Source organism: Psammomys obesus, unplaced genomic scaffold, assembly GCF_907164565.1.
Source record: "Psammomys obesus unplaced genomic scaffold, mPsaObe1.curated_primary_1811, whole genome shotgun sequence".
In the NCBI taxonomy this organism is placed as follows: Eukaryota; Metazoa; Chordata; class Mammalia; order Rodentia; family Muridae; genus Psammomys; species Psammomys obesus.
In genome coordinates, this window is record NW_026596162.1 from 2562612 (window position 1) to 2587258 (window position 24647).

The 24647-nt window shown below is 43.8% G+C and overlaps 1 non-coding gene across 1 annotated transcript; it reads left to right on the forward strand.

Annotated features, from left to right (window-relative positions):
* Nucleotides 1–1005: 1005 nt before the first annotated feature.
* Nucleotides 1006–1137, forward strand: LOC129667593 (small nucleolar RNA SNORA17). The gene has a single exon (XR_008718775.1). It is a non-coding gene; the product is annotated as a small nucleolar RNA SNORA17 (small nucleolar RNA).
* Nucleotides 1138–24647: the final 23510 nt, after the last annotated feature.

Consider the following 24647-nt stretch of genomic DNA (forward strand, 5'->3'; position numbering starts at 1 on the left):
AATCCAGCAGCTCCTTATATCCCAAATAGCTCTAAGAAACACTAACTGTCTAATTAGCTAGTTAATGTCTGGAAGACTGTAAGCTCAATGTAAAATGGGTTATATCCCACTCACTGCTCCCCCTACCCGGACCCCTCCCCTGAAGAGAGAATGCAGACTTTGTTCAAGAGATACCTATTTGAATTTGAGGCATAGCTCAGTAGCAGAGCCCTTGCTTAGCAGGCAAAGGGTTCTGAATTCAATGCCTGTCACTGAAAGAAAAGAAAGGAGCTATTTGTTTAGATGAATGGGCCTGCTTATGGCTGTCCTTATGACCTCTGGTAACCTAGATATAAACAGCTCTTTGGGAGTTCTGACTTTACCTGAGCCAGGATGTGGAGCTGAAAAGGTGACTTGGTGTGGGGAGAACCAAGGTCAGGAGAAGCCTATGGTTGCTAAGAAGTGGTTATAATTCCTGCCTGAGCAAGGAGCCTCTGTAATACCAATCTACCACACTGGAATGCAGCTCCCAACTTCTTCCTAAGCCTCAATGGTCTGCTTCTCCTGGACCTTTGGGCACAGTCACAATTTATCACCTATGAACATCCTGTTTCTGCCCTAGGGAGTAGGGTCTAAGAGGGTCAGTGGTCCAGTTGAGATTGACTGTAGGAACACATCCCCCACCCAATACCAACCTTTTGAACAATCCTTTTAAAAAATGGAAATGCTGCCAAAAAGGCTGAAGACATGGCCCCAACTGGCAGAAAGTTTGTTTAGCATACAAAAAGTCCTAGGTTCAATCCCCTGCACCACGCAGACTGCAGGGGCATGACAACACATACTTAGCACTGGGTTCAGAAGTTCAAAGTTATCCTCAGCTACTTAGGAAATTTGAAGCCAGTCTGGACTACATGAGACCTTGTCAGAGAGAGAGAGACAGAGACAGGGATACAGAGAGACACACAGACAAACCCACAACAAAGACAGTGAGCTAAACTAAGCAAAGCTTATTTAAAAGGCCATCCACCTGCCCCTAGAGGCATTGTAGGTGTGGCTGTTGTATCACACGTGTGTCAGGAGGTGGCAGAGAGGAGAGAGGCTATGTCTATGCTCAGGGTTCTGACTTACGAACATCTGAATGATTAGTAGCCTAACATTCTCTGAAAAAAAAAAAGTGAGCCTGAGACAACCACCAGTTTGGAACAAGGGGGACCGGACAGGGAGCTAGCCTGAGATGGACCACCAGTCTGGCACCATGCAGGCCTAAGGCAGGGGTTGCAGACCATGCCTGAAATGGTCAGACTGGTGCCATAATGCATGAGCAAGAGAAGCATAAATGGAGACTTAAGGATAGTGAGGAATACCCTAATGTGAATAGCCAGTGATGCCAAATGCAACTGTGATGGGGTCCTGGCCCGTGCTGCCACCGGGGACCATGTCTGAGTCCATGACTCTGAAGCACCAGGGGTGTGTTACCACCAAAGCCCAGATGGAAGTCCCTAGTTTGGGCTGCCAACCAGGGACATGTTGCTGTCTGCTGTGCAGAACTGGCCCCACTTTTTGCCAGGGCATCATGGGAGAGCTGGTCGGGAATGCATAAGAGCAAAAGAGCTGACCCCATCCCTAGCCATCTGAAGTACATGGGAGAGACAACCCCTACACACCACACCACACACACACACACACACACACACACACACACACTGCAAGAGGTGCTGAAGAGCCAGTCCCAAGAATAGAAGCATAGGAGAGCTGGCCCTGGGGTCATGAGAGCAGGAGAGCTGGCCCTGCCACTCATCTCCCATGCAGTGTACACGGATAGGGAAGAAATACTCTCCTCACTCCTCACCAGCTATGACAGGCAGGAGACCTGGCCATGTGGTCATGACAGCAGGAGAACTGGCACTATCCCTAAACCAGCTTCAGCACTCAGGAGAGCTGACTCTGATGGCAGGGCACAGATGAGCCCGCCCCATGGGTGTGAGTGTGGGAGAGATGGTCTCCCAACTTGTTTGCCATGGGTCAGCATGGGCAAAGGGGAGATGCCCTCCTCCACCCTCACTCCTTTGCCACCTATGGCAGTTGGGAGAGCTGGCCCTGGGGTCATGAGAGCAGGAGAGTTGGCCCTGCCCCTATCTACTGCATCACCTGAAGAGTAGGCCCTATACCTCACCTGGGCAGCACAGTAGAGCTGGCCCTGGATATGAGGGGTGAGGGTGAGCCAGCACCAGAGGCATGAGTGCAGGAGAGATGGTCATGCCTCTTGTGTGCTGGGTGGTGTCGTGGATAAGGGAGAGATTCCCTCCTCCCCTCCCTTGTTCCTTATCATCTATAGCAGGTGAGACAGCTGGCCCTTAGGTCACTAGAGTGGGAAACTGGCCATGTCCCTCACCAGTTGAAAATACTCAGAAGAACGGGCCCTGCACCTTGCCTGTACAGCTGGCCCTGGTTGCATGGGTTGCCTGTGAGCAGCCCTGAGGGTGTGAGAGCAGGAGAGCCAGTGGGCTCACCAGCTTAAACACCTGCTGCTGCCCTGTGTCATGAAGATCTTGTCGTTTTGGATCTGAAGGACCAGACCTGCCCCTTCATGCGTGCCAACAGTTGGCTGGTAGGGTAGATGTTGAGGGCAGACCAAGTCAAAGCACAAATGCTTCATAAAATATGTGAACCACTCACATGCCAGAATGACAAGAAAAGCTATTCTGTTAGCAAGTCATTCATCTTTTTGGCATGGAATTATTAGTATTTGGTTTTGCAAGGGGTGTTAAGAGGACCTTAATCCTCGAATGAGCTCCTGCCTGTGGCTTGAATGCTGGCTGGTAGCTAGGAAGAATTTTGAAGATACACAGGTCTATTAATATGTCCCAGCGATGTTACTGTGCTCTTTGGAACAGACCTCTATGGCTACAGAAATCTTTGGCAATGTCGTGGTGAAGCACAAAATAACATAAATCTTATTCATAAACATACGAGGAAAATATTCTCCTCCTTAGATTACTCTAGGAGGAACCTTAATTTAAACAGAATCTAAATGTTTGCATCAATCTCACTGGATTTTTCTCCCAAGAACATGGTCTAAGTCGTTCTTGTTTGTTTGTTTGTTTGTTTTTGCACATTCTTTTTTCAACTTATTTTTTTAATTTATTACTATTTATTCACTTTGCATCCCAGCTGTGGCCCCCTCCTTCGTCCCCTGCCAACCCTACCCTTCTTCCCTCTTCTTCCCCTGGGAACCCCAGTCTACTGATAGGGGAAGATCTCCTCCCCTTCCATCTGACCCTAGCCTATCAGGTCTCATTAGGACTGTCTGCACTGTCTTCCTCTGTGGCCTGGTAAGGCTGCCCTTTCCTCAAGGGGAGATGATTGAAGAGCCACCTGCTGAGTTCATGTCAAAAACAGTCACTGTTCCCCTCAGTAGGAAAACCACTTGGATACTGAGCCGCCATGGGCTACATCTGTACAAGGGTTCTAGGTTATCTCCATGAATGGTCCTTGGTTGGAGTATCAGTCTCAGAAAAGACCCCTGGGCCCAGATTTTTTGGTTCTGTTGCTCTCCTTGTAGAGCTCCTGTCCCCTCCAGGTCTTTCTATCTCCCCCTTCTTTCATAAGATTCCCTACTCTCTGCCCAAAGTTTGGCTATGAATCTCAGCATCTGCTTTAATACCCTGCTGGGTAGAGGCTTTCAGAGGCCCTCTGTGGTAGGTTCCTGACCTGTTCCTTGTTTTCTCTATCTTCCAAGTCTATCCCGTTTGCCTTTCTGAATGAAGATTGAGGATCTTAGCAGGGTCCTCCTTCTTACTTAGCTTCTTTGGGCATACTGATTTTAGTATGATTATCCTACATTATATGCCTAATATCCACTTACAAGTGAGTATATACCATGTGTGTCTTTCTGCTTCTGGGATACCTCACTCAGGATGATCTTTTCTAGATCCCACCATTCGCCTGCAAATTCCATGATTTCCTTGTTTTTAATTGCTGAGTAGTATTCCACGGTGTAAAAGTACCACAATTTCTGTATCCATTCCTCAGTTGAGGGATACCTGGATTGTTTCCAGCTTCTGGCTATTACAAATACAGCTGCTACAAACATGGTTGATCAAATGTCCTTGTTGTATACTTGAGCATCTTTTGAATATATGCCTAGGAGTGATATAGCTGGATTTTGAGGTAGCACTATTCCTAATTGTCTGAGAAAGTGCCAGATTGATTTCCAAAGTGGTTGTACAAGTTTACATTTCCACCAGCAGCGGAGGAGGGTTCCCCTTTCTCCACATCTTCTCCAGCACATGTTGTCACTTGAGTTTTTGAACTTAGCTATTCTGGATATTAGCCCTCTGTCAGATACAGGGTTGGTGAAGATCCTTTCCCAGTCTGTAGACAGTCTTTTTATTCTGATGACAGTGCCCTTTGCTTTACAGTAGCCTTTTAGTTTCATGAGGTCCCATTTATTGACTGTTGACCTTAGAGCCTGTGCTGTTGGTATTCTGTTCAGGAAGTTGTCTCCAGTTCCAATGAGTTCAAGGGTCTTCCCCATTTTTTCTTCTAATGGGTTTAGTGTGTCTGGTTTTATTTTGAGGTCTTTGATCCACTTGGACTTTAGTTTTGTGCAGGGTGATAAGCATGGATCTGCTTACATTTTTCTACACATAGACATCCAGTTAGACTACCACCATTTGTTGAAGATGTTATTTTTTTCCATTGTATGGTTTTGGCACCTTCGTAAAAAAAATCAGCTGTCTATAAGTGTGTGGATCTTCCATTCAGTTCCATTGATCCACCAGTCTGTTTCTATGCCAGTACCATGCAGTTTGTATTACTGTTGCTCTATAGTACAGCCTGAGATCAGGGATGGAGATACCTCCAGAAGATCTTTTATTGTAGAGGATTGTTATTTCATATGAAGTTGAGAATTTTTCTTTCAAGGTCTGTAAAGAATTGTGTTGGTAATTTGATGGGAATTGCATTGAATCTGTAGATTGCTTTTGGTAAGATGGCCATTTTTACTGTCAGTCCTGCTGAGCCATTTAGCATGGGAGATCTTTCTTCTGATATCTTCTATTTCTTTCTTCAGAGACTTGAAGTTTTTTCATACAAGTCTTTGACTTGCTTGGTTAGATTTAAACCAAGGTACTTTATGTCCTTTGTGAATGTTGTGAAGGGTGTTTTCCCCTAATTTCTTTCTCAGTCCATTTGTCTTTTGTATAAAGGAGGGCTAGTTGTTCTTGTTTTAAAAAGGTCTGCTGGTGAAATTATGGTGTTATTTAGCCTGCTAACCTTTTCTCCCCCCCCCCCAAAAAAAAAAGGAGTTTCCTTTTTTTCTTCTAGGACTCTGTGATCTTTGTTTAAATTAGTTGACTATGATATCTTCTAACTGAGCTCCTTTGTGTCCTGCAAGGACCCCAAAGATACATGAAGTCATCTTGTCCAGCATGTTTAGGGATAGAGAAGGTCTGTTAGCAATGTGCCAGGAAATAAGTTCTTGAATGTTCACTGCTACTGAAGCCCAAAGTAGCCCCCACTTTCCCCCTTGATAGCTTTTTTAAAAGTTGGGAATTTTCTGCTGGGGTGAGAAAGACAACTTTTGCTTGTTTCATGGGTGGTTTTGAAAAGCTTAGGAGACTTGTTCCTAACACAGGTCTATTCAAATGTGTCAAAGGCATTTACCATTCACCCACACATGCACGGAAGGCAGGAGACAGACAGAATATAGAAGAAATTAGAGCCTCCAGGGTGAAAGGAAAAATTTTTCTCTCCTGGCAGTAAGGAGGTCTGTAAAGAGCAACTGGGGTGATGCCAGGCAAGAGCCACTGCAGCCTTGCTTATAACACCCACTCATCGAAGGAAGTAAGGAACGTCCCGGATGCTCAGACATTCTAGTTCTTACCAGAAATCATCCTTAATTCAAAGCGCTCAGCAACTCAGCATAGTTTATACTGAAGCAATCTGCCACTAATTGAATCCAGTCTTGTAGGGAGTTTTGAAGTTATTGCCCCAAAGTGGGAAAAAATGTTGAATAACTGGACAATGTCATAGGAGGTCACTTGTTTCCAAACATTCACTGAGAGTTTGAACTCAGGACAGATGAGATGTCTAGGTTTTAACAACACCCATGCCCAAGCCCATGCATTTTCAGCTGGCATGCCAAGGTTGTTGACACCGATGTCTGGGCTCAGCTCTTTAGGGTCTTCAATTCTTCTCATTGCTGGTGACTCTTTGGAAAGCATCCTCAAACTTTACATATAATGGCAAGTTCAGGTGATGGTCCATACCAGCCCTTCCCACAACCAGAAGTTCACTGGTCTAAACTTTGTTCCATTTTTATTGTCCCAAACTCCACTCATGACCCCAGACTCCTGAGGTTGGCCATTTCTCCATCTCCCAGGAATTGGTATTTCAATTCAGCCTCGATTCCTGCAAGCACTCCTCTCTTTCTCTGTCTCTCTCTCTCTTCCTCTCTCCCCATCTCTCTCCCCTTTTCCCCCCTCCCTTCCTCACTCTCCCTCACTCTCCCTCACTCTCCCCTCCCTCCTTCCTACCCTCTCTCTAACTCTCCCTTTCTGTCTTTTGCTAAGGCTTCATTCCTGGACACCACCTGCTATCTGTAAATGTAGATAATCCTTTCCTTTGACTTTGGTCTTGCAGAGAACAACCTTCTACCTTCACTGCCTTGCTTCTAGCTGGAGTGTCCATTTGGGTTTTAAAGGTGCCAGTAGGTTTGGGGGGGACAGAAAAATAGAATTCAGGGGCTCCCTGCATATCAGAATAACAAAGGCAGAATTCTCTCCTTCTTCCTTTTCCTCTTAGATCCATCTGCTTTTTTTTTTTTAATTAGATGAACAAGAGACCTCAAAACAAGCTCACAAATACTGAGATTACTGCCTTCACTTTGGTAATGGATACCTGTTAGATTCTAATATAAGGCAACTTGGGTTTTGTTAAGCTTCCCATATGAGTACAAACACAGGCTGAGGAAAAAGCTCATTCTCAAAGGGTAATTTATTAAAACAAAACACTCCAAGCGCCTAGGCATAGGGATTTACAATAAAAGTGCCTTTTTAAGTCACTAGTGTATCATGTCCTGACATTTATAAGGAAACTGAGAGGCAGCCATAGATCCCTCAGGAGCATGAGATATGTCTAAATAACTAGATTAAGACCGTTTTACTAGAAGTCTGCCTCTGCCTGGGAGGAGTATGGGGCTCTCCATATCATTTTAGTTCAGTGGCTGCTGGATTGCTCATGGTTTGTTCACAAGTAGAAGCCCAAAACACATGTGCATTCTTCCATAAAAATAAGAATAATCACCTCCATGTCCAACAAGGCAGAATACTGATCTTTACCTGTTGGATTTTATTCTTCCTTAAAATTAGATTGACTTGGGGCCTGGAGAGATGGCTCAGGGGTTAAGAGCACTGGCTGCTCTTCCAGAGGTCGTGAGTTCAATTCCCAGGAATCACATGGTGGCTCACAACCATCTATAATGAGATTGGATGCTGTCTTCTGACCTGCAGGTGTACATGCAGACAGAACATTGTGTACATAATAAATAAATAAATAAATCTTTAAAAAAACAACTGAGAAGCTGTATTTAAAAAAAAAATAGATTGACTTGCTCTTTTACTTTGTGGTTGAGAGATATTCAGTGTGCAGCCAAGGCACGTAGTTCTGTATTTATCGTTGTTCTTGAATCCATCTTGAAAGCTATGGGTACTGAGTTGGAACATTTTGAAGATTAATTAACACAAGGCTGAAAAATTTCTGGAACTTGAAGAAATCATAAAGGATTACCAGAGGAGGACATAGTCCACCTCTACCCCCTCAGTAGGGACTGCTGCAGATAGCTTCAGAATGAAGAAAACAATTTATAATGTAAAAAGAAAGAAAATGGCTGTATAGTTTTGCTTTGAAGAAACATACCTTATTTAGCAACTATTTAATATAAACTGGAGATGGATAGATGGCCATCGTTAGGCATGTGAACTTTTCATCTGAAATACACTGAATTTCATATGCAGCAGAAAAGTAAGATGGACAGAGGTAGAGGATGCTTTTCAGGTTACAAATATCTTCCCCACATCAGTTCTTGTGCTGATACCAAGAACAGTGTTCTCATCTATGAGGATAGATGTGGTGAGTCTTGGAAGAGATGGAGGAAACAGGTGGATGAAATTCACTTCTCTTGGCAGAGAGGAAGCGGTGTATGGAGAAGAATTACAGGAACCAAGGAAAGGTTGTTATTCATACAAATAAAGACAAAGATGAAGAAACTGGGAGCACAAGCAATTCTTTCCTTTTTGCATTGTTCCCTGGTTAATTTGCTCACAGCGATGGTAAAATTAACTAAACCATCTCAAAGGATGGCAGATTGGGACTGCCCAGAAAATTTCAGGAGGTAATGGGGGAAGTTGGTGCTGGCTTGTTTTTCAAACAAGATCTTATATTGTAGCTCAGATTGGTAGGGAACTCTGTTTCCCAGACTGGCTCAAACATGTGGCAAAACTCCTGCCTCAGCCTCCTGAGTGCTAGGATTGCAGGTGTGAACTGCCATGTCCAGTCAGAAATGGTGTCATTATCACAGAGAAAAGGAGGAATTTGTAAATGCAAGGAACTGGCAAGGGTGGTGGGGAGAAAACTTTTCTAATGTCCTTAACGGTCTTAATTACTTTCCTTTCATGGCCAAGGAAACTCGTATGAGAAAGCATTTAATTGAACTTACGGTTTCACAGGGCTAGAGTCCATGATGCATAGTGGAAGGAGCACCTGAGAGCTCATATATTGATCCATAAGTAATAGGCAGAGAATGGAAATGACACAAGAAAACCTCAAAGCACATGCCCACTGATACATCTCCTCAAAGAAAGGCACACCTCTTAATCTTTCCCCCAAAGTTCCTCCAACTGAAGACCAAGTATTCAAACATTTGAGCCTGTGGGGGCCGTTTTCACTCAAACTACCATAGCACTAACACTAGGGCCAACTTTGAGAGTCAGAAATATATTTCAAAAGGTGCTAACCTCCAATATGGAAGTTAAAACCAGAGTTTTATTAAGTCGTTATTAATAACAGATGAAAACCAAATACAGAATTACTTCTGTATAGCAAGAAGTTAAATATTGATATTGCTAACTGAATTAGGAGGTATGCTTTGATAGAAAATTCATGAATGACTGAATTATGTATTTTATGGGTGACCTTTCTAGAACTGGCACAATTAACCGTTTGGTCTACATGCTCATAAATCGAGAATCACTGCTTGCCTTGTAGCAGGTGTGGGTACTTAGATACAGCAGATAGACAGAAATAGTAAGTCCTCTTAGGAAATTCCTCGCAACCTCCAACTTCCTGATAAGGGTTTTCAGTGGGATTAAATTTATTTCACACCCTATTGAGTTTGAGTCATGCTTAATCTCAGAACAATTAGGTAATGTTTGGTTCCTCACCCTGACGCCACAGCTCGCAATAATATGCACCGTAGGAGAACCCAGGAGAAAGAAGTATTCACAAATATTGTTTGCCACTTGATCTTCTCCATCATGAAAAGAATCTGCTTCTCTGCTCTCGCCTTTGGGTTTGGCCATGGGATTCACTGTAGGTAATATAATGGCATCAATGAGAAGTGATCCTGGTTAAAAATTGCATGTGTGGTTGGAATTGTTCTGGTTCTGCCATTTTCATGTGGCATTTTTTTTTTCTAAGTGACTCCTGCCTCTTTGGTTCTCATTGAACACACTTGGAGCAGAGTTGCTCAGTTAAACCCAGCCATACCCACAGTTGGATCCTGGTGTAGATGATTTACCCATTTGAAGTTGTACACCAAACAGAATAATTGATTGTTGGTTCAAGAAACTGAATTTTAAGTGCAGTGGTCTCAGTCAGTGACCCAAAAGGCTCATATATAAGGGTTGAGAGATGCCATTCACCCATGCCTAGTGGGTCATTAGAAGCATGCCTTGGAAAGGGATTATAGGGCCCTAGTCTCTCTGTGTTTCTCTTTCTGTCATTGTATGCGTGTGTGTTTTTATGTTTCTCATGAGCTTTATGTCTGTGTTTATATCTTGGTCTCTGCATGTCTGTCTCTCTTTTTTCTTTCTCAGTTAAAGTTGTGCCATTCTGCTCCAATATGTGTTTTTACAATGATGTGCCGCCATGTTCTCTTCTACCCTCATCAGAGACCAAAACTGATCTGGGCTTTGAATCTTTAAATATGAATGATATATGTGTGTATGTGTGTGTGTCTGTGAATCTTAATAAATTAATATATATTATATATTCACAAAATGAGGTTTTTATTTTTTAAACCTGGAATTATTCTGGCAATAGCTCACTGATACTATTCTTCTCATAATGAATTAGAGGTGGTTTTTTTTGTTTTGTTTTTGTTTTTTGTTTTTTTTTTGTTTGTTTTTTTGTTTGCCTTGGATTATATACCCTGCGACTGTCTTGCTTAGGTGGGCTTTGAGCAGTCCACTCAGAACTGTGGAGAGGTAGATATTTTAAGGTGGAGGAACTAGACAATTGAATTACTTGAGTTAAACAATTGTTCTAATTTCCAGTCAGGCTGCTTGTGGTGGTGTGGATGATAACTGTCCTCTGTAGGATCATGTGTTTGAATACTTGCTCCTCAGCTGGCAGTGCTGTTCAAGGAGGTTATGGATGCTTTGGGAGGTGGAGCCTCTGAGGAGGAAGTGTATCACTGAGGGCAGTTTGGAGGGCTTGCAGCCTCACTCTGTTTCCTGTTCCCCTTTTCTGCTTTCTTTCTGTGGGTGAAAAAGTGACTAGGCAGCTCCCTGCTTCTGCCACAGGGCTTTTGTTGACTGTTGGATGTCTTCCCTTCCATAGGACTCTGTTCCTCTGGAACTGTAAATTAAAATAAACTCTTCCTTAAGTTGCTCCTCAAGGGGTATTTTGTGACAGCAACAGAAAAGTAACTAATACAGAAGTTGGTATAGAGGATTGGGTTGCTGTGATCAGCCTGACCATGTTGTTTTGGAGGAAGATTGTGCAAACATTTGTAACTTTGAGCTGGAAAAGCTGTTGAGTGCTTGTATCTTTATAAGCTATTGTTGTGGTGACTTAGGAAATAAGAATGCTGAGGGACAATGCAGACAATAGAGCCCTGGTTTGTGGCGTTTCAGAGAGAAACGAAGTGGTCAGCCCTAGAGTTATATACATGCAAGAAACAATAATAACCAGAGTTATAGTCATATATTTATTTGTTTATACATATGTTTATGACAACAATGGGTAAAGAAGAGGAGGCTGTGGATTTGCGAGGGAGGAGGTGGCATGCATTGAAGAGGCAGGAAGATGGAACGATGTAATTATATTTTAATTAAATAAAAATATTATTAGCGTTTCTATATTTACACAAAACATATAGTTTTTTTAAAAAATCAGGGAAAAATTAAACTCACAGCCACAGAAATGAAATAAGGTACCTGGGAATAAACCTAATGAAAGAAATGAAAGACTTCTATAATGAAAACTATATAAGATACTGAAGATACTGAATAAATTGAAGAAGACACTAGAAGACAAAAAAAAAAAATCCCATGCTTATGGGTCAGAGCCATTTCTCCAAGAGCAATCTAAAAATTCAATAAAATCTCAATAAAAATTCCAGGGTCATTCTTCCTAGGCATAGAAGGAAAACAATTCTAAACTGTATGTGAAGCACAGAAACCCAAGGGTTGACAAACAATTATGAACAAAAAGAACCTTACAGAAATCACCATACCTGATTTCTGGTTATTCTACAAAACCATAGCAATAAGCACAGCACAGGACTGACATAAAAATAGACAATAAATCACTGGAATGAAATAGAGATCCCAGATATAAGTCTGTACCACTGTAAGTACCTGAGTTTTTACAAGGATGTAGAAAATAAAAACACATCAGAAAAAAGAAGCATCTTCAACAAATAGTGCTCAGAAAACTGGATGTGAACATGTAGAAAGATGAGACTAGAATGTCATCTCTCACCTCGCATAAAACTGAACTCCAAATGAATCAAAGACCTCAGGGTAAAACCTGTTACTTAAAGAAACAATACGGGTTACTCTTTGACATAGAGGCACAACTAAGGACTTTCTGAATAAGATTGCAGGAGCATTGAAAATAAGACCAGCAATCTACAAGTGCGATTTCATGAAACTGAAAATGTTTCTTTACTACCCCTTGCGGGGCAAAGAGACACCTATTTGGTTATGGTGTTCTTACATGGGTCAGAGGCGGAGCAGATGGAGGTTCTTTGTTCTTCCTAGCTTGGTACCTGGCCTGGAGGCCAAAGTCTTTCGATGCCTAGGACATCTAAAATTCAGATCAGATCAGATCAGATCAAATCTAGGCAGCGTAGTGCGGGAGGAGGAAGACAGACAGAGGCCTGCCCAATGACACACAGCACAGATGGGTGGTAGGCACCTACTTAATGCCACACCACGAGGCACAGAAGAAGGATGCCACCCAGAGGCCCCAGTGGGAGCCACCACAATGGACAAGTATGTGGTGGTCAGACGGAAGAGAAAGAAAAGTGGAGCATCTTGAGCATTGTGAAGAGGGATAGGATTGGAGACTCAAGGGTGGAAAGGAGCAGCCTGCTGTGAGTGGCCAGCCCCATCACCTAGGACCATGATGAGGTCTCAGCCCGTGAGGCCACTGAAGGCCAAGCTGGGGCCTGTGACCACATGAATGTCCAGAAGCTGGCCAAAGCTGAACCACCCCCCAGCCTCCCACCCCCCACCACCATCGCTCTGGAAAGCTGGCCCCAACTCTCACCAGTGGCAGCCCAGGCAGCACAGTGGAACTGGCCTGGTGGTGAGTGTGTGGGTGAGCCAGCCCTGAGGGCATGAGTGTGGGACAGCTGGCTCCGCTTTTCTGCACTTTTTTGCCTGAGTGCAAGGAGGGAATGCCTTCTGCCCCTTCACCTCTTGCCACCTAAGGCAGTCGGGAGAGTGGGCCCTGCGCCTCAGCTGGGCAGCACAGTAGGGACGGCCCTGGTAGAGGGGGCATGGGTCAGTCAGCCCCAAGGGTGAGAGCGAGGGAGTGCTGGCCCCAGCACTCATCTGCCATGGTGTGGGTATGGGGGTTACGCTCTCCCCCTGCACCAACCATCACCACCACAGGTTTTTAAGAAGGTCCGTATTTCCCTAATCTTGTTTTTTTTTTTTAATGTGATGAGGTATTTACCATAATAGAAGGGGAAACACTAGGGCCAGAAAGGAACTTTCCCGGGGAGGGGGGTCAGGGGAGGTGCAACTCCATTCGGGATTCCCCAAAGTCTCAGACATGGGCCTGACCATAAATTTTAGAAAAACTGGCACCCTAAATGGTTCTCTCTCTCTGTCTGTCTGTCTCTCTCAAGTAGAAAAAAGATAGGGGGTTATTGTCGACACCCAAGCATGCCATCCAGTTCCGTACAGAAGTTTCCAGGCCTTTAACCCAGGCAAAGGAGCAGTCCTAGCTAGAAGGTGTCAGTTGCCCTGTCAATGTGTCTGAATCCAACATGAGGCACAAACTGAAAACTGATAGCACGGGAAGGCTTAGGGCCTTTGGCCTAAAGCAGAAAGGCTGGGGGCATTTACCTATCACTTGCTCACACCAGAGGTTCCGTTACATCCACATTGGGTGCCAACTGCTGCCCAGTGTCCGCTTTCCTCTTGGTACCCATTGTGCACAGGGCTGGGCTGGAGGGAGCAAAGCGCTGCCTAGAGTGCATTGCAGGGTCTCACCTGGTCGTGGTGCACGCCTTTAATCCCAGCACTCTGGAGGCTAAGACAGGCTGATCTTCATGAGTTCAAGGCCAGCCTGGTCTACAAAGCGAGTCCAGGACGGCCAGGGCTACACAGAGAAACCCTGTCTCAAGAAAACAAACAAACAAACAACAAACAAACAACAAACCGAACCAAACAAACAAACAAAACACAGCCCTGAACAGCTTCAGAGAACTGGCTTGGTTTGCTGGGGGGGGAGGGGGGAGGTATTTATGACCCTGGGGAGGTGGCTGGGGTCTCTGGGCAAGGTTTGTATGGCCGTGTGCCATTGGCCAGGGCACAGGTGTTGGAAGATGCTTCATCTTCATACTCAGGAGCTATAGGGTCCAGCAGCAAAACCTTATAAAGTCAAACAGGGAGTGAAGCCTTCTAACTGTCACGGTAATAAATTCTTACTAGGGTTGACGACAGGCTTTGTGGTGCCAGGTTGGGAGGAGGGAGATAAAGGGGATGAACTTAAAACTAAAAGTGTATGCAAAAGTCAGGAGGAAACTTGATGATGGGTAAGCTAATTAACAAGGAAAGAAGGAAAAGTGGAGTTTAAACAGAATCATGCTACGTGGATAATGCCCTGCACAAACGCCTTCTCTCAGAAATAGTAGGCTGTTAGATGAAAATCCAAGTAATAGGCATAGGGTACCTCTATGAGTGGTTAATAGAGAGGCTTCATCAAGTTGAGCTGCCGATATTAAAGAGAATGAACCATCTCTTTTTGTAGACCTACTGAGGTAGACAGACTAGTTTTCAAAACATATTAAATGCAATAAACAAAAGAATTTTTTTTTTTTTTTTTTTTTTTTTTGCCTTTCAGTGTTTGGGTGTGTGAATACATTATTAAGACCACAGAAAGTGGCTGGAGAGATAGGTCAGTGGCTAAAAGCTCTCAACTGCTTTTGAAGAGGACCCTGGTTTGGTCTCCAACACCCACATCAGGCAGCTCACAACCCCCTATAACTCCAGTTCCAGAGGATTCAATGCCCTCTTCTGGCCTTACCAGGCATTGATTTGCACAGGTAGCACAAAACACATAAACCTCAACACAGGCACACACGCATGCCCATAAATTAAAACAACAAACACAAGCCTTTAAACCCATAGAAGAAGATGAACACGTGTGCTTGCTCAAGTTCAGAGAAACCTTCTTGTGACCCCCCCCTCCCTGATTTCCGCAGGGCTAAGCTGCCTAGAGATCTGTGGCTGCTGTTGGATTTCACCGGTTTATAGACTGAGTCACGTATTGTGCAGTGGCTCTCACGACAGGCACTGGCTAGTCTGAAGCCTCAGAAAGTAATGAAGAAACAAATTAAAGAGGAGCATAAAGATTACATTTACTCCGCACACACGTCTCAAAAGAAGTTCTACGAGATCCGACATTGCATCCCCCTGGTCGAAATTCTTCACAGCATCTGAAAATACACACCATTAAATAGGAGCCATGCAGTGATGCCCCTCTCCAGTGTGCCTTTTGCTTATTGGGTCTGGCTGGGCTTGCTCATGCTAACAGCAGCACCTGATTAACCACGAAACGAATAAACCGCTCTGCTGGTCTCCCAGTACAACAGGCACTGGAAACCCCCAGGTGAGAAGCAGTCCCCACTGAAAATTAACTTCACCATCAGGGTGCATGGTTTTATATTTGCGACTTCTCTGGAAAAATCACTCCGTTTCAATCTTTCCGGTTCAACCCATCCTAATAACATGTAATAGGTCACTGCTGATGGCTGGTCACAGGTTCTTCTAATTTGAGCCATTTCTGCTGGTTAGGAGAACTGGCTGCTTGTCTCCACCGGTGCTTCCTAAGTGTCCAAATGGAATTTAGTCCATGCCATGCAGCCATTATTTTGTCGAGTTGTCCCCGAAATACCCCGGTGTGCTTGGTAACAATCTAGCCGGCTGTTTTTATGTGATAGACTGTCAGAGAAGCCTGTAAACACCATCTTTGTTTAACTGCCTCCCATCTACCTGGCAGTGCATTATTTATGATGAAAATCTATAATCTTTTCTCTTTCCTGGTCACTTGGAAACAAAACAACAAAATCGTATATATAACCCCATTTTGCCTACTTTAACGCCATAATGAGTAGTTAAACTCCAAATGTCTGTGATTACACAATCTATCTGAAACGACACAGCAGGCGGGTTTCTTTGTAGCTTTTTAACCAAGAATTATGTAATTCATTTAAATAAGGAATCGCAGGTTAATTATTAAATGGAAAAGACAATCTTTTTAAGATTGTAGCTAAAAAGAAAATAAGAAGACATGACACAGTCTGGTTATGTACAAAGATATTTCTTTGCTCTCAATCACTTTGCGTGTGATTTTATTTTATTTTTTAAAGTGTCCACGACTATTCTAAAATTCCTAAAGGATGTTTTCTTGATATCTTGCTTTCCTCGGAAACAGGTTTGTGAGTGAGAAGCAGACACACGCAGAGGCAGGCCCTTCCAAAGGATACAGGAACGCGACGGGGCTGAGGTCACCTGAGGACCTCTGTGTGGTGGAGGGCATATCCACCTCACCCTCCTCTACTGTCTGCCTCAGAATCAACAGAGAACAGAGTGCTCCCTATGTGAAACTACATAGCATTCAGGGCCTTTGCCAATTTGAATTTTCATAATTGCTGGCCATTTAGCAATGCTGACGAGTATTATTAAGTACAAGTTAGGTCCCAAGATACTTGATGCATGAGCAAATGACAATTGTCGTTGATACCACTTGGAGAAAACAAGAACAAACACCTCTCTGCTTAATAGGTAAATAAGCCAGCACTCAGTCCATGTAAGCCTTTAGACTCCATGGTTAAAGTGAGTCAGCCAGAGTGATGTAAAGAGCGGAGCTGATGATGCCACAGGAGTGCAGCAAAGCTGCGTGCCATCAACCACACTCATCCTGACGAACTTCCCTAGCCTGTGTCCCAAACCCTGAGGACCCCCAGGCATGCCCATATGTGAGCTTACTGTGAACCTTTCCTTCCAGGCTCCCTCTTTTCAGAACCTCGTCAAGGGTGTGTGTGCTCTGGCTACGATGTGCTCCCCCCCCCCCAAGATTTCCGTTGTGATTTAGTTCTCGGCCTTGAAGTGTTGACAGGTGGTGGACACCATCAGTCATGAGGCTCCATTCTCCATTCTCACATCACTGCCTTTCTCTGGAGACTGGATTAGGGAGTAAGCTGTGCCTTGAGGGGTTGGATTAGCCACCACAGAGGCAGGTTGTTGTGAAGCATGGTCCTGACACACAGTGGGCTGTTGTTGAGAATGGGGACAGTGGGCCACGTGAAACGGGTGGTCTCTCCGTGAGTGTCAGGCTTGTCTACTCTTTTGTTCCTTCTTCTCCACGGCTTCTTGACCTGCATCTTCCCCAACCTTCCTTCCTTCTCCTGTTTCTTTCTCTTTTAGAGCTTGGTCTAGGCATGTTCCTATAAGCAGGTTTCTATGAAGTCCAGTTGGGTGACAACCAGAACCTAAGAAGGCTTCTTGTACTTTAGGCTTCCTTACCCTTTCTTTAAAGTTCCCTTTGAAGCCATGTGGCTGCTTGTCCAGCATGTGGCTGGCCTCAGTCACTTCCTTGGTTGCTGCTTTCCTTTCCTTTCCTGCTCCATCAGCATATCATCAAAGCTCCTATCTGACATTACAGGGCCCCCAGAATATGGGCCCTGTACACTTCCTCAGTGTCTCCAGGGCAGGGCTGTGTGCCTTAGCATTTGTCACAATGTTGTTGTTACCTTTTGTATCTTTATGCTTTATTGAATTCAGCCAACCAATGATTTAAAATATTTATAGAAAAAATCTGAACATAAACAAGTGGTTGTCCCTATAATTCTTTAAAATGCTGTTTAACAGCTGTTACATGGAATGTACATTGTATTAACAATAACTCATCTAGAGATGAGGGAGGATGTACACAGATTCTATGCAAAAATGATACCATTTTATCTAAGGGATTTGAGCGTCTGGTGTTTGGTATCTGCAGGAGTCCTGGAATGACTCCATTGGCAGTATGAAGGGACTCCTGTTCCCACCATCCACTTTGGATGAAGGAATTAGTGAATTCACTTAAAGACCAGTTTGAGAAAGTATGTATTGGGGTGAGGAAACCAAGTCTGCTTCCCCAAGTCAAGTGAGGTAACTAGGGTAGCTCCCTCACTCAGCAGCTGGAGGTCTGTCCACACACCATGTGACCTGGAGCCTTTCCAAGGAACCAGGAACCCTTCACACAGTGCAGTGCTAAAGTCGATCTATCTCTTCCAAATCCAAAGTCATGTGTTAAAATGGGAGGGCGGGTGCTGGACACATCACAGAAATGAGAGACGTGTTACACACAAGTTTCTGTGCATGGCGTCCGCTAAAGGCAGTGTCGTTGTGTGGTCCTGCCTGTCACTGAAGCCCCAAATGGCATGTACATGATGACAGACATTCATGTCAGACTACTGAAGACAGCAGCTGGTGAGAGCATGGGCAGCTACAGCAGATTTGAAATAAGATGTCAAATCACAAATCAGCCCCTGTGGGTTGAATATGCCTCGCTGTCTCATCCCTGCAGGATTGGGGGTTGACTGGAACCGTGCACCGTGCTGACTGACTGGCTTATCCATCATAGAACCTGGACTTGATAATTCTGATAAGAGCAAAAAAAAAAAAAAAACCTACCAGGGCCCGGGAAGGGTGGAGGTACTGGACCACCATCCTACAACAAGACCATCCTATGTACAACTTCTAAAGGCTGATAGGTGGTGAGCTGAGGTGGGGTGGGGGAGGAGCTCTGTTTTGCTATCATTGAACTTCTCCGGTATTGTCCCTTTCTGATAGCAATGATCATTTATACTGAAATAGCAGTGTGCTGGGTGGTCTTATGTGAACCTGATACACAAACTAGAGTTATCTGAAAGGTGGGAATTTCAATTGAGAAAATGCCTCTGGTAAGATCCTGCTATAAGGCATTTTCTTAATTAGTGACTGATTGGGGAGATCTCAAAACATTGTGGATGGGGCCAACCCTGGGCTCCTGGTCCTGGGTTCTATAAGGAAGCAGGCTGAGCAAGACAGTAAACAGAACCCCTCCATGGCCTCTGTTTCAGCTCCTGCATCCAGGTGCCTGGCCTATTTGAGTTCCTGCCCTGACTTCCTTTGGTGATGAACAGTGTTGAGGAAGTGTAATAAGAATAAACCCTTTTCTCCTCAACTTGCATCTTAGTCATAATGTTTCATCACAGCAATAGAAACCGTAAATAAGACAAGCAGGGATCACAAACTGATAACATATTCTGACCCATTGTTCTTAGGCTTAACTCTCACAAATTCTCTGTAAAGTAGGCACTACCATTCTATCCTTTCCACAGATGAGATGATAACTCTAACCTCAGGGACTCTCCTGTGTTTACCACATCCTCTGTCATGTGGTTTGTCTCTTTAAGGTTCACGTAGCAGGAAATTTAGTTTCCAGTGTAGAGGTAATGGGAGAATGGTCTTCAAAGGGATTAATGCTTTTCTTCTGAGAGTGAGTTATTTCTCTATTCATAGACTGAGGTTGATTTCCAGGAAAGATGGTCATAAATTCAGCTTGTATGTCTTGGTTCCAAGCCCTGCTTCATCTCTCACCCTGTGTCTTCTCTGCCATGGAATCTTTACTCAAAACTGGTGTTGGTGTTGTATTCTTGTATCTCCAGAATATATATGTACATATAAGAATATATAATATGTAAGACTATTTATACATATATACATATATATATAAATATATTTTATGTGAATATACATAAATGATCAGGGCTTTGGTATTTTGCTTTAGTAACAAAAGATGGACTGGTACAGTCAACTAATAAGAGCCAAGTCATAAACTCAGACCCAGACTGTCCTGGGCTGCTTTTTGCCACACCAAATAGTGTCCATGAAACACCTGAGAACAAAATGAGAATCAGTGACAAGCAAGACCAAGCAGGAATGGATGACATGGGGTATGTGTAGTAGCCATGTCAAGGATGCTTTGAGTTCCTCCCTTGACAGTGAAAAGCTAGCTAGAATAAACTTCTTCACTCTCTCTGATGGAAGGTTTGCAGGACCAGTAGGTACCACCTGAGATTGAGGCAGGAGTATGTAACCATGGCAACCATGATGTTCCCTAATCTCTACTTTCATAAAAAAAAGTGCTTTATCTTGAAAACTACTCCCAAAATGATAACTGACCATTGACATTCAATTTGTCTAGCAAAAAGCAAGTGAAGAAACTCCATGACTGAAATACTACTGACCCTTGACCATCCAGAATCTGAGCATTTGAGGGCAAAGTGGATCATGGTTCAGGTAGGCCAGGCCTCTTGATTAAGGGTCTTGGTGCTGGGGGCAGAGTCACCCCACTCACAAAGCCCCTGGAAAGATCGCCTTGTCATATTCCCTTGGAAACTGACTCTCTTCTGCCTCACATTGTCAGCAAGCAATTTAAGAAGCAAATTACACTAATTTTGCTTATTCCTGATGTGTGAAATCCAAGAACATAGTGCCAAATGAATGATCATGTATATTTCTCAGTTTGTTCATGCCTTTTTAAAAAAGTTGGTTCGTTCCTAAGGACATGTATTTGCTGTGCAAATTTCACCGCGATGCAAAATGGAGAATGAAAACAGTCTTATCTAAACTTATCTGAAAGTGTGGGTGCCAGATGCTGAGAAGAAGAAAGACTTTCTACAGATATACAGCTGTAGAAGTTTGGGTCCAAATCTATTCAAAATCCAACTGTTCATCACGTAAATACAGAAACCGTCTAGGACCCACAGCTACAACAAACCAGCAGAATTTTCACTCGTGAGACAAGAATAAAACCAAGTTATCATTGAAAAATCATAAAACCTCACTCTCCACGTGAGTACGAGGCTGATGTCATTATGTTGACTATAACAGCACCACAGTCAAAGCTACCCTCAAATTTTCTTTTGATTATTTCATAAAGAAAGGCATCTGTGATGTGTGCACAGTCTGTATCAGGCAGCTATTATCACGACTCCTGCTGCATAACAAACACCTGCAGGTTGTAATGGAAAACAATAGGGCTTCAGTGGGCCTGTGGGTCAGTGGCATTAATCTGGTGGCATCGACTATTTACGGTATAGTTTTTCATAGTGATAGAAAACGTGTAGAGAATGAGCCTTACCTTCTAAATACACCCTGAGGTTCTTTTCTCATTAGGGTCTCCTGTCTCTTTAGCCAAAAGACATCACATGACCACAGTCCAAATCAAGGAACACAGAATCAAATTTCTCATGTGATGAGGCCCTGGCTGTATGTGAGTACCAAGCACTGCTACAAAGGAAGAAATATGACAATTTAGCATACCTTAACCTTACACTATAGTATTCTAGTCAGATAAAAGGCATTGTCCTGACTCCAAAAGGACAACGTATTTACTTGGGTTTTGGTCTGCATCTTCATAATCCATGTCCTCTAGTGGCCAGGAAAATGTCCTTGAGAACTGACCCACAACCCCTGCAGCCAGCCTTCCCACTCAGAGGCTCCCTAAAGGACATCACCTCATCTTGTCATTATGCCAGCAATTCCTGGGCCCTGTGTTTACTTGCTGATCCGGATTCTTGCTGCAAACCTCACCTCAGCTCTGTTCTCACAAGGCCTGTGTTCTGCGCTGTCCATGGTAGGAACTGTGTTCCTGCTCCCTCTACAGTCTCTATTCCAAGCCAGCCGGAGCACTGGACCGCGTCATTTGCAACTGAAGTTGCTGAAGATAGTGAACAATGGGGGTTCTTTAGGGGGGAGGGAGATGCTAAACATTTCAAGCGGGAAGAGTTTAATCCAAGGAGGGTGGGATGGCTGAGTAAAGACAGGGACAGAGAATCTGCTTTCATGAAATCCACAAGAGCTGGAAATCTGGGTAAACTGCGGCCTAGACTCCAGATGTCTTGGAGCCCCAAAGCATAAGAGCCTCACAAGAGCTTTTCAAAGTCGGGGCAGCTGTCTTCAGAAAACAGCTATCCTCTCACACCTCTCACACAGTGCATGCCTTTGGGAGGCACTCCCCAAATGCAGCCGCAAATTTCCTCAACTGCCTGATGTCATCAGATTGTTTTCTGCTCTTGACTGAAAAGCCTCAACAATACTGAGAAGAAAATTAAAGTTTTCTTCAGCAACACGCAACACCACGGAGAAGGTGTTGGGGCACACGGGCTATCAGTGTAAACAGTGTATCATCCCTTCTGGTATTTAAGTGTTCATACTACCGCACTATGCTCGATCTGACAGATTGATCCTGAAAATGTCGTTTTCTTGCTCACAAAAATGAAACAAAACAAAACAAAACAACAACAAACCGCACAGACTCTTTTATGCCTATCCTGCACAAAACGGGGGTGAGTCCTGAAAGATCACCTGGGCCATTGTGTTAACTCAAGAACTCGCTGCGCTTCAGGGAGCCATTTCCATAAAATCTTGCACCACAGAAAGGCACCTCAGCCAGTAATAAACGTGCACAGGACAGTGGTGTCAAATTATAATGGGGCTAAGAAGTTGCTGTTTCCTGGTGACACTGGAGCCTGCCTAAGGTCACATGGCCACATTAGTGATGAATTTGTGTCATCGGTAGTGTAAATAAGTGAGCTATGCCACCCGTTGTATAAGGATATACATAACTGTGTGAATTTTGTGGCACTGAAGAATGGTAATGGCTGTTTCCCTGTTTTACAAATTTGGTGTATCATATGGTACTAGCAGTGGCCACATGCATGTTAGATGGGGCACGCTCCTAAACCTGATCACGAGGCCACACTGAGAGATCGATCTAGAGCATCTAAGTCTAAGTCTGCTTGGAGCACTGCAGTGTTCATATGCGAGTAAAATTGCTAACAAAGCGTTTCTCAGAAGGCATGCATGTTGGCAAGGGTGACATAGATGCATTCACATCCACAGAAAAGAGATGCCTTTATTCAGATGAGGTAAAACATGCTGGGGTATATTATTCCAATGAAAGCAGCAGAACACCGCACTGAACCTTTCACAAGTCTCTTCAGTATGGTAAAACCAGAAAAGAGTCTTCTTTCCGTTTTATGTAATTGAAGTAGGAAAATTCTCGTGACCTATTTTACTCCTTTATGATTCCTGCCTTTGTTCACGTACCATTTTACGCCAAAGTCAAGCAGTCTATTCATAAATCCTACTGGAAATCATCAATGGCCAAGCATAACTATTTCTACCGTACCTCCTCAGCATTAGAAGAATGTATGAAGTACAAAGTACCTTTGAAAGGTAAATGAGATGCATGCACACATATATACTTATGTATGTAGACACATGCACTGAGTGAGAGAAACAGAGACAGACACAGAAAGACCCAGGCAAATCAATCATTCCTTTATGTTGATAGCTATGTATTTTTGAATTCAAATCTCTCTGGGTCCTGGAATGTAAGCACTTTATTTACTCATCTGTTCAAGCTAAGCATGATGAATGGTGCCAACAGGTGCTCCTCTAGCACAGAATTTTCATCATTCTGTTGCCAAAGGCTTAGAGCTGCTACATTCAAACAACACGTTACACAAAGATACCCCCAAAGGAACTCAAGAACATATCCATATCCTCAACTAGATTATTTTGGAAATAATCTCAGAATCATTACCAAATAATTACCAAAAAGTCTTTTCAAATTGAAAATAAGATTGGAATTTTTGGGATTAATGATATGTCTGACTACTTCAAAGATTAACTTGGCCAGCACATGGCCCTGGTGGAGCCACCTGATAATGGGAGTCTGCAGGAGAGCACATTTGGTGCCTGCATTCTCAGGAGAAGCCTGGTGTTCAGACTTTGGTGCTCAATCTGATTGCCACCTTTCTTCGGCAATCTCTGATGGAGCTGATGGTTTCTTCACTTTGATTAATGAGACCTTGGTATGCATTGACACCATAGAGGGTTGCAAAGTAGAGCTGGGGTCCTGTCCCCAAAGGGGGGCGGTAATAGATTTGACAATGAAGCTACAAAACTATAGGACCAAATGATTCTTCAGTGTCACCAATGAATCACCAACCATTGATTAGAGAAGCCCAGTAAGGCCAGAACTTCAGACATCTTATATTTGAGAGCAGAAAACTGAGGCGGGAGAGAAGGATGACTACCCGCTGACACTCACTAAACCCAAAGCTGAGTGAATGCTTGCCTAGGTAGAGCTCAGGCTTCCAATAAGGTTGAATCGCTGGTAGAAATGGAAGACAGGTTCATTTAAAAGTTCCATCAGCACTGCTTCTGACTGGATGTGTGACTTTAGACACAACCTTTTTGAGCTTTTCATTTATTTCTTTTCTTTTCTTTCTTTCTGTTTTTGTTTGTTTGTTTTTCCAGACAGGGATTCTCTGTGTAGCCTTGGCTGTTCTGGACTCAATTCATAGACCAGGATGGCCTCAAACTCACAGAGATCCCCCTCTTCTGCCTCCCCGAGTATGGGATTACAAGCATGTGCCACGAGCCTGGCTAGCTTCTGTTTTCTGAGCAGGAAGATGAAGACTTTTAAGATATGTGCCTGGGCTATAGCAAACACAAAACTGATGTCGGTAATTATTATGGTTAAGAAAAGGGAGGACTGTATCTAAAAGTCTCCAACAAGCCAGGAACCAATGTCAAGGGGCTCAGTATAGAGACTGAGAGTCTAGACCAGGCACCACGGGAGGCAACAAAGCTCCTCTCATTGGCCTGCACTCCCTGCTTCATCTGTATCACTCTTGATGGCTGCCCATCTCCCAACATCCTGCCTTGGAATCTGCTGGCCTTGCTTATTTATCCTGACCCCAGTTCTTTCTCCCTAATGCTGCTGCACAATAGTTCTTGGGATGTCAGTCTGACCAAGATGCCAACCTGGTAGAAAACCTTCATCAGGGTAGCCCAGCCCCCTAGTATGGATATGGGTCT